General features: G+C 40.4%; 1 protein-coding gene across 1 annotated transcript in view; it reads right to left on the bottom strand.

The window, feature by feature from the left end:
• CWC22 (CWC22 spliceosome associated protein homolog) overlaps positions 1–11,710 on the bottom strand; it is a 48,101-nt gene extending 36,391 nt beyond the window's left edge. Inside the window, exon 1 of the mRNA XM_081142681.1 lies at positions 11,466–11,710. The gene's annotated coding sequence lies outside the window, so the exon portion shown is untranslated. The remainder of the gene's footprint in view (positions 1–11,465) is intronic.
• Between the last annotated feature and the right edge of the window lie 1,435 nt (positions 11,711–13,145).

Below are 13,145 nucleotides of genomic sequence, written 5' to 3'. Positions count from 1 at the left end.
ACAAAACTAAATTGAAATTAAAAAAAAAATTAAAAGAGGTAGAGAACCTAGAGGAAGAACTGTTCTCAGTACCAATATAATTGAATACAACTAGGAAAAAATTTTAATTTGAATGCCAGGAATGATGTTACAGATTATCTGGTACAATTTCTCCTTTTTAAAGATAAGAATACTCAAGGTCAGATAAGTCATTTTAATGCCCTAAGCTATAATAGTTAGTGGTGGGCCATAAGTAGAAACCTAGACTGAGGACACCCAATTAAGTATTCTTTTCATTAGACCATATATACAAATAACTTTGACACTATAAAGTGACAGAGTTGCTACCATTTAATATAGATGGGGATGTACACAATCACTAAGTCAAAAAAGTTTCTACTGCCATGGTTATCATGGTATCAAGGTTAGTAAATGCAATATATATGAGATTCTTTACAAACTTATCAATGTATAAAATATAATTTCAATCTAAAGCACAGACCTCTTCTGTATTTGCACCTGCAGTTAGGCTAATGTGCCACTAGGGGACTCCCAGATGGGAGGGAGCCAGAGCAGGGGAGTTGGGTATAAACTCTCCCAAATCTCTGACTAGTCCTGTACCAACACATGTATGAAATACCGCCCTACTAACGATCAAAGAAGGGAACTTAGATGTGAACAGCTGTCTATGAGAGAATTTGCAATTGAAGTCTAATCAAGTTAATTGCCTAAACATCACTACTCCTCAGACAAATGTAATAGAATTCAATGCCCACGACACAATTAAAGAAAAAATCTTATCAGAAAACTGTGGCCTAATAGTAAGAAAAAAGACAATCAAAGACACCAACACTGAGATGATCCAGATGTTGGAATTAGCACACAAAGTTTTTAAAGCATATTCAAAAATGCAAAGGAAAGCATGCTTGCAAGGAATAAAAACATAAAAATTTTCAGAAAAATACACACTCAAATAACAATAACAAACACAAATGATATAGGAGAACCAAACTGAAATTCTAGAACTGAAAAATATATTAAGTGAAAATTTCATTGGATAGATTTAACAGCAAAATGTAGATAAAGTCAGTGAGCTTGAAGTAAGATCAATAGAAATTATCCAATCTAAAGAAAAGAATGACAAAAAATTTTTAATGAACAGTATCAGGGATATGTAGAACAATATCAAAAGGTTTGATATATGTATAATTAAAGTCCAAGAAAAGAGAGAAAAATGGGATAGAAAAAACATTTAAAAATTAGCCAAAATTTCCTCAAATTTGGTGAAAGGCATAAATATATATACAGATATAGATATAGATATGTGTATGTAAGATATTAGTCGAGTGAAAGTGCTGAAAATCAAAGACAAAGAGGAAATCCTGAGAGCAGTAAGAAAAGAAAAACAAACAAGCAGACATTACATACAGGAAAATAACTGAAATTACTGCTAACTTCTCACCAGAAACTAAGGAGAACAGAAGACAGCAGAACAAGCTTTAAAATACTGAAAGATAAAAAAAACTGTTGCCCAGACGGTGGGGCTTATTGGTTGAGCATCAACCTATGATCCTGGAGATCTCGGTTCAATTCCCAGTCAGGGCAAATGTCCGGAGTTGCGGGCTCGATCCCTGTAGGGGGCGTGCAGGAGGCACCCGATCAATGACTCTCTCATCACCGATGTTTCTCTCTCTCCCCCTCTCCCTTCCTCTCTCTGAAATCAATAAGGATATATTAAACACACACACACACACACACACACACACCTGTTAACCTAGAATTCCAGCAAAAATAATCTTAAAATGAAGATGGAATAAAGATATTTGCTGATTAAAAAAACAAAAACAACTAAGAGAAACTAAGACTGCATCACCAGCTGACCTGCACTACAAGAAATGCTAAAGGAAGTTCCTCAGGCTGAAGAGAAATAATACCAGATGGATTTCAGATTTTCAGGAAGAAATGAAAAACACTAGGAATGGTAACTTTCTCAGGAAATAGGAAAGACTACTTTTCTTTTATCTAAATACATAGTCTGTTTAAAGCAAAAAGTATACCTCAAGGAGTTACAGTGTACGTGTTCTAAAGATAGAACCATTTACTGTTCCCACAACTCTCCAGTTTACATATTCTGCCCAATCTCTACCAAGACCATCTGATGACTACCTCCAGTCTCACAAACTCTTTAAGTACCCTTTCTTAAACACCCCTTTTGAGGCACCAAACAATTCCCTTGCTGCAGCAATTAGGACTCCTACTGGTGAGTTTTTATTGGTGGGCTTTAACATACAAAACAAATAAACCAGTTTCTCCAAAAATTCAATGGCAAGGGGGATAAAAAGAAGAAAAAAGAGCATAACAGTTGATATAGAATAAAAGAGACTAAACTTAACAAATATAATGTGTGGCTCCTGAATTGAACAATTTGCTCTATTCTAAAATGGGATGTTTTTATATAGTAACAACCCATGTTAACTTCAATTCAACACTAACTCAATTGATTAATATCCCCTATCCAGCCTTCTTTCTAAAAAGGTGGGCTGAAGTTCTTCTCTCTGCACTGGGGACAAAATAGTGGAAGAGAACACTTTCTAATCCAGTAAGATTATAAATTTGCTGACAATCATCATCATATGCACATCCTGGCTTTCTGTGTAGAAGAATGAGAATAGGGTAATATTTGGAGTCTCAGAATTACTTATATTCTTATAGATACATATTTTCTAAGAGAACTTATCTTAGTACATACTTAAAACTCGTTTCAAAATCACCCGTTACCTAAACACTGTGCCCAAGTTAATAACAGAGCTATTCTAAGCACTAATGACAATATACAAAGTTTTAAAAAGCATTTTCTTCAAATATATTTCAAGTATTCCACTGAGACAAAAGTCATTTTAAAATAACATGGTGACAAGTGACCCAAAGGGACTGATATGCAACAGTGCAGGCAAGCTAACCACCACTGTTCAAAACCAGCCAATGGGAGAACTATCAACGTATATTATACAGTAGCTCTGCAACAAAATATGCCATCTATACTAATAGGTTCCGTAGCACATTCACGATGTTCCAGGATATACAGAGATTAACTATTTAACTACATCTCCTATTTTAGAAGTCAGAAAGGTGTAACTCAGAATAAGATAGCAACAGCAATATGAATAATAATAAATTATTGCATCCCCAAAGACATTATACCAGGCACTTCAATCTTTTCAATCCTCATACTTATCCTGTTTTGGTACTACTTTTAGCCTTATTTCTTAATGGGAGAACTGAAGTACAGAAATTTGAAGCAATGTGTCCAAATAAATTACAGCTAGTAAATGGCAGAGCTAAAACTCAAAAAGTTTTATCTTATGCTATAACCATCTATTACTGCATCACAATGAAAATGCCTACATTAATAAACTGATGCCAAACAGACAAATAATAATATGTAAACAGGTATAGTCTCTACTATCCAGAAAATTTTCCCATCCTAAACTGACCCATTCTTCCAAAGTTCCAGATAGCAAAAGTTTTGATGTTAATATGAAACACTGCTTCTTTTTAAACATGCATAATAATAATTTTAAGGATACCTTTTTTTAATCAGCTTACCTAGAATTCACTATGACCAGATACAATATGAGCAAATCAGTTAACTCTATTGTGCAAAATTTAGTATTTTCCTTTGATATTCTTCTTGGATCTTATACCTCATTTCTCTTCTCAGCCTACCAACACATTAGGAAAAAAAAAGCAATTTTCTATGTATTTTATTTCAACTTTACCTTACTTATTTAAATTTAATGAGTTTTCTTTCTGATCAGTGTCATCTTTCCTCTTTCTACCCTTCAATCACTATCACCAAATAATATTTTGGCAATCAAGTATAGTCTGTTACACTTCCATGTCCCCAAATGTAAGTGAAAAATGACAATATTGTAATGTAGACTGGTACTGCAGTTCTAACAACAACAACAAAAATGTTTAAAGTACTATCATCATCCAGATTTATACAGAATATGCCTCAAGGGAAATTCTGAGAGTTCAATACGTGCATACTTGATACTTGGACTAATTGGAAATTCCTGCAACGAGAGCAATTTACCCAGTTTATAGCTCTCACTGCTCTTTTTACCACCACTATGAGGATTTTATAATGAATTATTAAATTTCTCTCTCCTTGTCACAAGTAAGCAACTCACCAAAACCACACCTTTTCTCCTGAGCAAGGAGGAGATTTTATAAGATGTAGTTTAAAAATGAAGATTTTGCCATCAGTTTTAGCAAGCATTAGAACGCAAAATATTTAATAACATCTGTAAGAAGGACTTTAAACTGTTAACTATGAAACTAAATTCTGCAGTTAGCTCAAAAATTCAGAAAATGAGAAAGTATTTAACCAATGGCCAAAATGCACTATTTTCTCTATTAATTTAGTAGAATACTTCTACCATTGTCCCTTACAAGTCCTCAACCCAGGTTAGAGGAACTCACCAAAATATACTAGCATAAAACTGTTAAAAGGAAAGTGGATTCCCTTTAGTTTGCTCTTCTGCATTCTACATAGTAACAGCAGGCTTGGCAAACTTCAGACATTTCAACAGTTAAAAAAACATACCCACAAATCTTAGTTGTCTAATGGGGGAAATGGTAATATTAAACAAAATAAAAACTAGTTTAAATTTGTTCTAAATGAAAAAAAAAAAATGTAGTGGGAGGGATGGGATCCTCAGGAAAATCCTTGAATAGGATCCAAACCTCTGCCCCTTCCAAACAGTGCTTTTCCTTCTCAGGGAACAGACAGTAGCAACGGATTGGCTACAGCTCTTTTTTTTTTTAATCCTCACCTGAGGATATTTTTCCATTGCTTTTCAGAGAGAGTGAAGGGGGGGGGGGGGGAAGACAGAGAAAGAAAGAAGCATCAATGTAAGAGAGACACATTGATTGGTTGCTTCCCACCCGTGCCCTGAACCAGGGCCAGGGATTGAGCCTGCAACTGAGGTACATGCCCTTGGCTGGAATCGAACCCAGGACCCTTCAGACTGCAGACCAACACTCTATCCACTGAGCAAAACCAGCTAGGGAACAGTTCTTAGGCATTGATGACAAAACCGCCATGGCCTTTTCCTGTCCGTACTGAAGGAAAACCCCTCTGTTTAAGAAAACCATTTTTTTTCTTGCTATTTTTTTGGATATGCACATATTAGTGAAAATTTTGTCCCACGATATACCACATAAGAAAAATGATGTAATTTGACTTTAACATAGTTTACAATTTCAGGAAAATAAAAAGGCCAACACACTCCTCCTATCCCTTTCAGAAAAAGTCACCAGGTACAGGGTGACACCCCTTATCTGCAATTCTGAAATGTGAAAATACAAAGACTTTTCTTTTTAAGCTTGTTTTCAACTCAAATGGCAGCAAAACTTAACATGCACCAACCAGAGACTTCATGAGACTCTCATTTGATGTGCTGCAGATATATTAATGTGTTTGACTAGAGCATGTTGCCAGGACCTCAAAAGGGGGATTACTTAATATATCTGCACTGTATTTCTTTTCTAAAATCTGAAAAATTCGGAATGTCCAAGAATCACAAATAAAGAATTACAGGCCTGTACTCCCTGCTGTTTATTCTCAGTCACTGCACACTCATAACCATTTTAATGACCGAATATTCATATGTTTAAGTACACGGCTGGAGGCTGTGCAGATAGTATCTGGATACTGTTAGGGTTTTGTAAGTGATGAGAAATAAACACAATAAAAAAGCCTTTGACTCGTCTCTGACTGTGTAGAGGAGATGGCACCATTTGGGAACATCTTATGACAGACTCAGATGAGTAAAAAAAAAAAGACAAAATCTAAAAGTTCTTATCTTTTTAATGAATTCAGTGATACTAATATTCATACTAAAAATAACTCATTATAAACTGGGAATTGCTATTCATTAATTTCTTACATCATGACGCCAGTCCATATTGGTTGGTATTTAAGTAACCAAAAATACGGTCTCCCACTCCCACTACTCCAAAGTACTTACCAAGGTTACTAAATCCAGGGACTATTTCTTTCTTTCATCTGACATTGCTTTAGAATTTGGTACTGCTACCCCCTCTTCCTGAAGTTCTCACTTCTCAGCTTACAGGGACACTGGGTTCACCTAGTTTTCCTCCTGTCTCTATTACTCTGTCTAACATTTACTGTTCCGTAGAGGTTAATCTTTGCTCGTGGATTTTCTTTTGCTCATTGCCACATTCCCAACATCGCAAGCTCTCAATACAAATTTACTAAACAAACAGTCCTTATCTTTTCTCCATATTCCCTCTGGAAGACCATCTCTAACCCCCCCTTCAACTAACATTTACAAGAATCGCTTTTACTCCAGCCCAATCTTCTCTGCAGAGTTCAAAATCCTTATGTCCAAATGCCTACAGGAAACCTCCATGTGGGTGTCCAAAGGTCCCCTGAACTAGTTAAGTCCAAATTGGAACTCATCATTTCCTTCTCTTCAAACTAGCTCTTCCTCTAAGATGTTACCTACAAAGCTAGCCAAGTAAAATTTCCCTTTCCTCACTCCCAGTCAGTCTCCAAATCCTACTGATTCTACCTTATAGGAGATAGGTAGGGGGAAGCCTCTGTTTAGGAAAGATCCCATAATGAGACAACCTTCATTTCATTTTAGAAGAAGGCAAATTGTTTTTGAGATCTCTAACAAGATTTCTCACAAGGTCTTTATCTCTCGGCTCTAAAAACTTGAGCAACTTGCCTCTAAAAATATAAATTATATACTTATACCACTAACAGGTAAGGCTCCACTGTATTTCACCCATGCAGGGCAAAAGGATCCTTTAAATACCTGCAAAGCTGCCCAAAGGGAAACCCAGGTCTTAAATGAAAAGCACATTCCACTATAATATATTCAGTATTATTCCACACTTTCCAAATTTCCTTCTAAGTTTATAAAATGGAAATTTTGTCTCAATGTCTACTGTATCAACTATTTCCATATATTTTTCTCTTATAGAAAAGAATTTTTCAGTAGCAGTCCCTCTAGTTACTGAATAAAAAATAAATCCCAAGGGACATCTCTACTGTTATTAAACCCTCAATCACTTGTATTCACATCCTCCTAAATCCACGTTGTCTTCCCTTGGTTCACAGCTCCATTACCTCAATTACGTGACAAAAAGATTTAACTTTCCTCGTTAGTCCCAGCATCTCATTCAGTGAACAAATATTATTTATAAGGGTTTTCTTGGTCTAGTATTAAGCTAAATTTATACCCATTTTCATAACAAGGAAGAGACAAAATCTTAAATTTCAAACATATACCATAATCCTCACCACTTTACTTAATATATGCCTTGTAGTAAAGAAATAGCTCTAGTGTTTCCAATCACTTACTGAATGCTTCCTTTTTCATTGTGTTAAAATTTGTATTTGTGCAGAAGAGTCTCCTTTGTGAGGTCATAAAAATTGAAAATTTTGTCCTGCTCAAACAGGAAAACAAAACTAAAAAAATGATGAGGCTGGGGCCATAACTGATACTTCTATTAAGTGCTTCAGAAAAGTATAAGAATGAGAAAGGATAAGCTTAAGAGAAAGAGCAGTGTGCTCATGGTCTTTTTCTTTTTTACTTTACCCCCTATTATTTGGAAACAAATTAAGCATAGAGGGTTAAAGGCAGCGTATGTGTATAGTAAGATAATGTATGACTTAAGCTGCACAAAAAGCACTGAGATCTGAGATATCAAAGTTCCTTTCCTCAAGCAGAGAAGAACAGTCTATGTGTTATAGCAATGTTACAAACACAATACTACTGGGAGAGGAAGGGCAACCAAGTAAGTGGGTCTGGGGCATAAAGAAAGAAGAGAATCTTGAACCTGAATCTTGAAGGACAAGTAGGAAAGGGGGAGAAGGTCATTCCCCAGATGAAAAAGGGGAAAAGGTCATTAAGGAAATGGATGTGTAAAGACTCAAGAGACATAAAAGAATTTAGGGGATTCCCAGTTATTTGAGTAGAGTACAGGATGCATACAGAAGATTAAACAGAAATGAGATGGAACACAAGATATCCATGAAGCTAAAGCATAAATGACCTTGTTAGGAGAACACTGGATATGTGAAGTTCTTGGTCACTGCTATATATTCAGAACCTAGGACAGTGCCTGCCACTCACTAGGTTCCAATTCTAAAATTAAATATAAAAGAGTGTGGACTTTTAATGATTATTCCTATTTTTTCCTACATAGAACTCCCTGTAATAGTATTTTGACAACTTTACCAAGGAATACCACAGCAGCCTTGTCCCACCTATCAACCCCTACTTCTAGGAACCCCCAAGCTGTCATCAACGGCAACACAGCACTACTAGGTGCCATCCGCTATCTGTGTTCACCCCAGATTAACCTGATGAGCAGCTTGAATAAATCTCCCTATTGAGGTGAAAAACCAAAACAAAAACCAGTTCCTTTTATGGTACTGCAAGAGGAAACTGGACCCTCAAATACTGTTATTTTAACTTACAGGAACAAGTCTAATTACTGAGCGTGCTGTATGCCTTCAGTCACACAACTTAGTTCTCCCTCCCCAAAATTTTGTTCCTCAGCTTGTCCAATTAAGTATATGGGCTGGATATATTCTGCCAACTCTCACAGCACAGCTTTGAAAGTGGGCTTTCTAAGTATTTGATTCAAGAGCCATCTAGTAAACCCCATTCTAAGAAAACTTGGAAGTGGTGACCTCCAGAGATTTATGAAGTAGTCCCTAGACACACACATTACATTCCACTACAGAGGCTCCTACCAGCAGCTGTCCTGATAAAAAGCTGTCCTAATAAATGAATTCAGGGAAGGACAGTCAAGGTAACTTTTTAGGTAGAAGTGCTGAACTCTGTCTAGCCTAATTCATTTATGAGTCAGGCTCCAAGCCAAGTTAAACATAAATCTCCACAGGGTCTCTCATTCCCATTAGCTAACCTATTCTGTATGACAGAAGCCCATTATGTCCCCGGGGCCAAAGCAGCCCATATCACCTTTTTGGTATTTCTTCAGTGGGAAAGACTTATTAGCTTGGCTACAAATGGCAAAGGTTTGCTTTAATCCATTGCTTCCTCCTGATGTATTATTTTTGAAGAAAATGCTTTGAAAGTTTGCACTTTGTTGTAGGCACTGAAATGTCTCTTCCAATGTCCACTTGGGAACTGCACATACCAAGATAAAATATTTAGGCTATAGGTTTAGTAAGTCTGGAAGTTTGCTGAAAGTACTATACCAGAGGCCTTTTTTGTTCCATTACCCTCACATGCTAGGATTCTCAGACTTGAACAGAAAAGTAGAGAAATGCAACAAGGAAACCCTCAAAGTCACCAATGGGATTAGCTCTATTACCAATAACCACTTTTTTCTTGAACTAGCCTTAGGCTAGCCATGACTTATACCAAGTTAGGGATACACCAGGCAGTACAAAATTCATACTAAATACAAGTGGGCAATAAATGTTCGAATTAAGGCATGTGCTTTTATAAATACATGTGTCACTGTGTACTGTCTTAGGTGGTCTCAGGTACAACAGCGACTGTAGGCCACTTGGCAATGCACAATTACTAGGGAGGATTGCACAATCCAAAAGCTGGGAAAACTAATATATAGCTAAGGCTGCTTTAAGGAAGACAGTTAAGTAGTCTAGGAAGTGTCAGAATTCCAGAAGTGATAGGAACTAAACTATCCAAAGTGGGGAAGGACAGGTGGCATAACAGGGCTATACTAGCTGGCCACAGATGAAATACTTTGAAGCAAGGAAGGCAGCAAACCTGATTCTTGGGGTGCGGGCAGACCATAACAGATCCCTAGGAGATGGGCTAGAACAGTGGCTCTCAAACTGGCATGAGAATAACATGGATGGTTTGGTAAAAAAGACACTGAAAAGCCCCCTCCACCCCCCCCCCCAACCCCAATTTCTAATTCAACAGGACTGGGATAAAGCTCAATAATTTACATTACTAACAAGTTCCAAGCAAATTTTCAGAATCACTGGGCCTATGTTCTTGGTCTCTGAAGTATCAGAGCCCCAGCCAAATGGGGTGGGAAAGGTTCCATAGAAGTGACCTGGGCACATAAATGTGGAAGGGCAACATTCAGAACCAAAGAACAAGAACTGAGACAGAGAATTCATCAACTATGTTACAGTAGTACCAATGACATTGTAGCTAAAACTGTATGCCAGGCACTGTGCACAATGCCTTCCTTAGATGCAGTCTTTTTCTCCATCCTCAAAACAACCCACAGAGGCAGGTATTACTATTAATCACAATTTTCAGCTGAGGCTGCTGAGACTAAAGATGTTAGGTAATCTGCCCCGAGCGGGAGACTCCGTCCGTGCTGAAGCAACACTGAATCTCCGGCTTACTACTCCACACCCAACACAAGCGTCTCCTCCTCCTGCAGAGGCTGCCTGAAACGCCGCTTCTTTTCATCAAAATCACACCTTTAGTGCCAATTCTGAATCTGCTTTTCCATAGCCGGGTGGTAACTGAGGTTAACTTTGCAGTTCACAGACAATCCTAAAACCAAAGTCTGAAGTTAAAGAGGGGGCGGGTAAACCGGTCTTCTGAAGCCCGAGTCTGCTTGTCTATCTACCTGCTATTTCTAGTCCGGACACCTAAAAATGCCAAGGGAATTCTTACCACACTTTCCATCAACAAAGTCTTGCCTCTGAAATAGTCTTTCCCCCAGTTTTTTTCCTTCTTTATTTATCTCAAAAAATTGTGAGGATTAAGTGAAAGCAGGTTAAAGCGGTGTTGCAGCTGGCCTCAGTGAAATTAACTACTATATGCAAGGGTATTGTAGGACCCTGCCCTCAACGGAGAAGCGGCCACTGAACAGCCAAATCGGGGAGCGATCCCGTTCCGGGGGGGAGCGACTCACGGAAGGAAGGAGGGTGACCGAGGCCGTGCGACACGTCCCGAGGAACAAAGAGCCCCGAGACTAACCCCTGGGAAGAATCATTACTCACGGGGCAAATGTACGAAAACGAAACGACATGCTAGAGAAGCAGGCACAGGGAAGCCACGCCAAGGACGGGAGTGGAACTTTCACTATTTTTTAATTAACTACATTAATTCCATTCCCATGGCCTGCGGCCCGAGAGAAAGGGGCCCCGCGCCCCAGCGACTCGAGCTCTAAGGGATTCGAGCCCGAAACGCACCCCACAGGGAAGGAGAGAGCAGCAGGGCTAGCGCCGGGTTTCCGCCACAAAGACCCGGCGGGGAGCTCGCCGCCGCCCCTTCCCCACCCGCTCAGCCTCCGCCGCCCGCCTCGCGGCCCGCGCGCGGCGGGAAGACAGCCACGCGCCCCCCGGCGCTGCTGACGGCCGCACCCGCGACCCCGCAACCGCTCCTGGGCCCCCTTCACTCCCCGCCCGGTCCGGCAACCCACCACCCCCACTCCGGTTCGCTGCCTGTGGCTAGTCTACGGAGTTAGATAATTACCTGGAACTCCACCGCGCCGCCATTACACCGGAAGTACGTCACTTCCCCTTCCCGGGCACCGCAGTAGGAGAAAAGCGGAACGTGAAATACATAAAAACCTGACGCTACATTGGCTTCGATACGTTATCCTAGTAACTTATTTTTAAAAACGTATCATAATACCACATTCAGGGTAGTCGATCTGGTCACGCTTCCTCCTTCCCCAGACGGCGACAAAAGAGAAATGGACATAAACTACAAAGTCCAGCATCCACCGCCTGCGAGGGTGGAAATGACGTAAGCAGTTGTAGTTTTTAGGCTGTGAAGACCGCAATGTACGACGGGAATTGTAGTTCTGGATAAGCGCCAGCGAGTACGTTCGGGCGGCTGGTGGGAAACCTGGTAGGGTTTGGTCGTAGCAAAACCAAATACTTTAAAACTATTTCTTCGCAACTGCAAAAAGCAGATCCTAGTAGTTACTGCCCGTGAACATCTTAAAAAGAGCAGACACGTTATTAAAGACTTTTTCAATAACTAGACGGAGAACCTAAGCAAAAATATTACCAAGGGTTACATGCCTACCAGATGAAAAGACTCCAAGACCAAGTGAATGGGAGAGGAGTGGACCACAAACAAAGTGAAGTCATGAGAGGCTAATTCTGTAGAGAAGATGATGCCTCTATTTTAGGTCCTTCTGTAAGCAAACGGTGTGCTGGAGTTAGGAAGGGGGAAAGGGGAGGAGAAGGGAGGAAACGATGGGGCAGGGGGAGGCCCGCCCGGGGTGCACTGGTAGCCTCTGCAGCACAGCCTTGCTCGGTCGCTGGCCGGAGCCACCCCAAGGGAATGCGGCCTCCACTCCAGACCTGAGGTGGACTCCAAAGTGCTAACAGCTGAAGACTGTCATCCAAGGACACGCCTCCCAGGTATGGAAAAGGGCCTTTTGCTGAAGAGGTTTCTGAGCAGCAGTCTCTGTGTCTGTCCCAGTCCACTCCTTGCACCGCGTAGATTCACTCTGTACACAGCCAGGGAGAGTGCCGCCGGGTCCCAGGGGGCCTCTTCCTGGAGACAAACGGAGAGGAGAGAAGTTAGTGGGCAAACTACAGGCCCCATCTGTGAGCCACAGCTGCACTCATTGCCCCTCTCCTCCACTGTTCATTCTAAATTCCCCTCGCCCTCTGCTGGTCTCAGATTAAACGGGTGGTGTGAAAACCCTCGTCCCTGAGACATCTGAGTGCCTGGTAGTAATCTCCTTCTCAGACAGGTGTTGCTGCGTTCGCCCATGCGTAGTCACTGTTGGGCAAGGTGGCACTAAGAGATGCCCGAGTGGATCGCCTGAGTTCAGGAAGTCCAAAGTGCTAGGCAGCCCGTGAAGCTGAGTTCAGTGGGAGTCTTGCTGTGTCCCCTAGCGAGACCATATCGCCTTTGGGGACTAGAACTTCTGCTTCCACAAAGCTTGGAGTTGTAGGAACGGGAAACACTATGTCCTCAAGTAGGTCATTGAGAATGAGGGTAAATTGGGCTATTCCTGTTTTAATCGCTTGTTTCCTGGACCCATATATTGTTCCTACTGGGGACTCTGAGCCATATCAGGGTCTACTGCACCCTGGGGAACAGCACCTCGTTCCTGCTGAGTATTATTTTCTAGCAGGTTCTTGAACTTCCCCCTTAGCAGGCCATTCCAGTGCTCTATTAGTCCGGCAG

This window comes from Miniopterus schreibersii (assembly GCF_964146895.1).
Source record: "Miniopterus schreibersii genome assembly, chromosome: 7".
In the NCBI taxonomy this organism is placed as follows: Eukaryota; Metazoa; Chordata; class Mammalia; order Chiroptera; family Miniopteridae; genus Miniopterus; species Miniopterus schreibersii.
The sequence above is the reverse complement of the archived record's forward strand: the minus strand, read 5'-3'. Positions and strand labels throughout refer to the sequence as shown.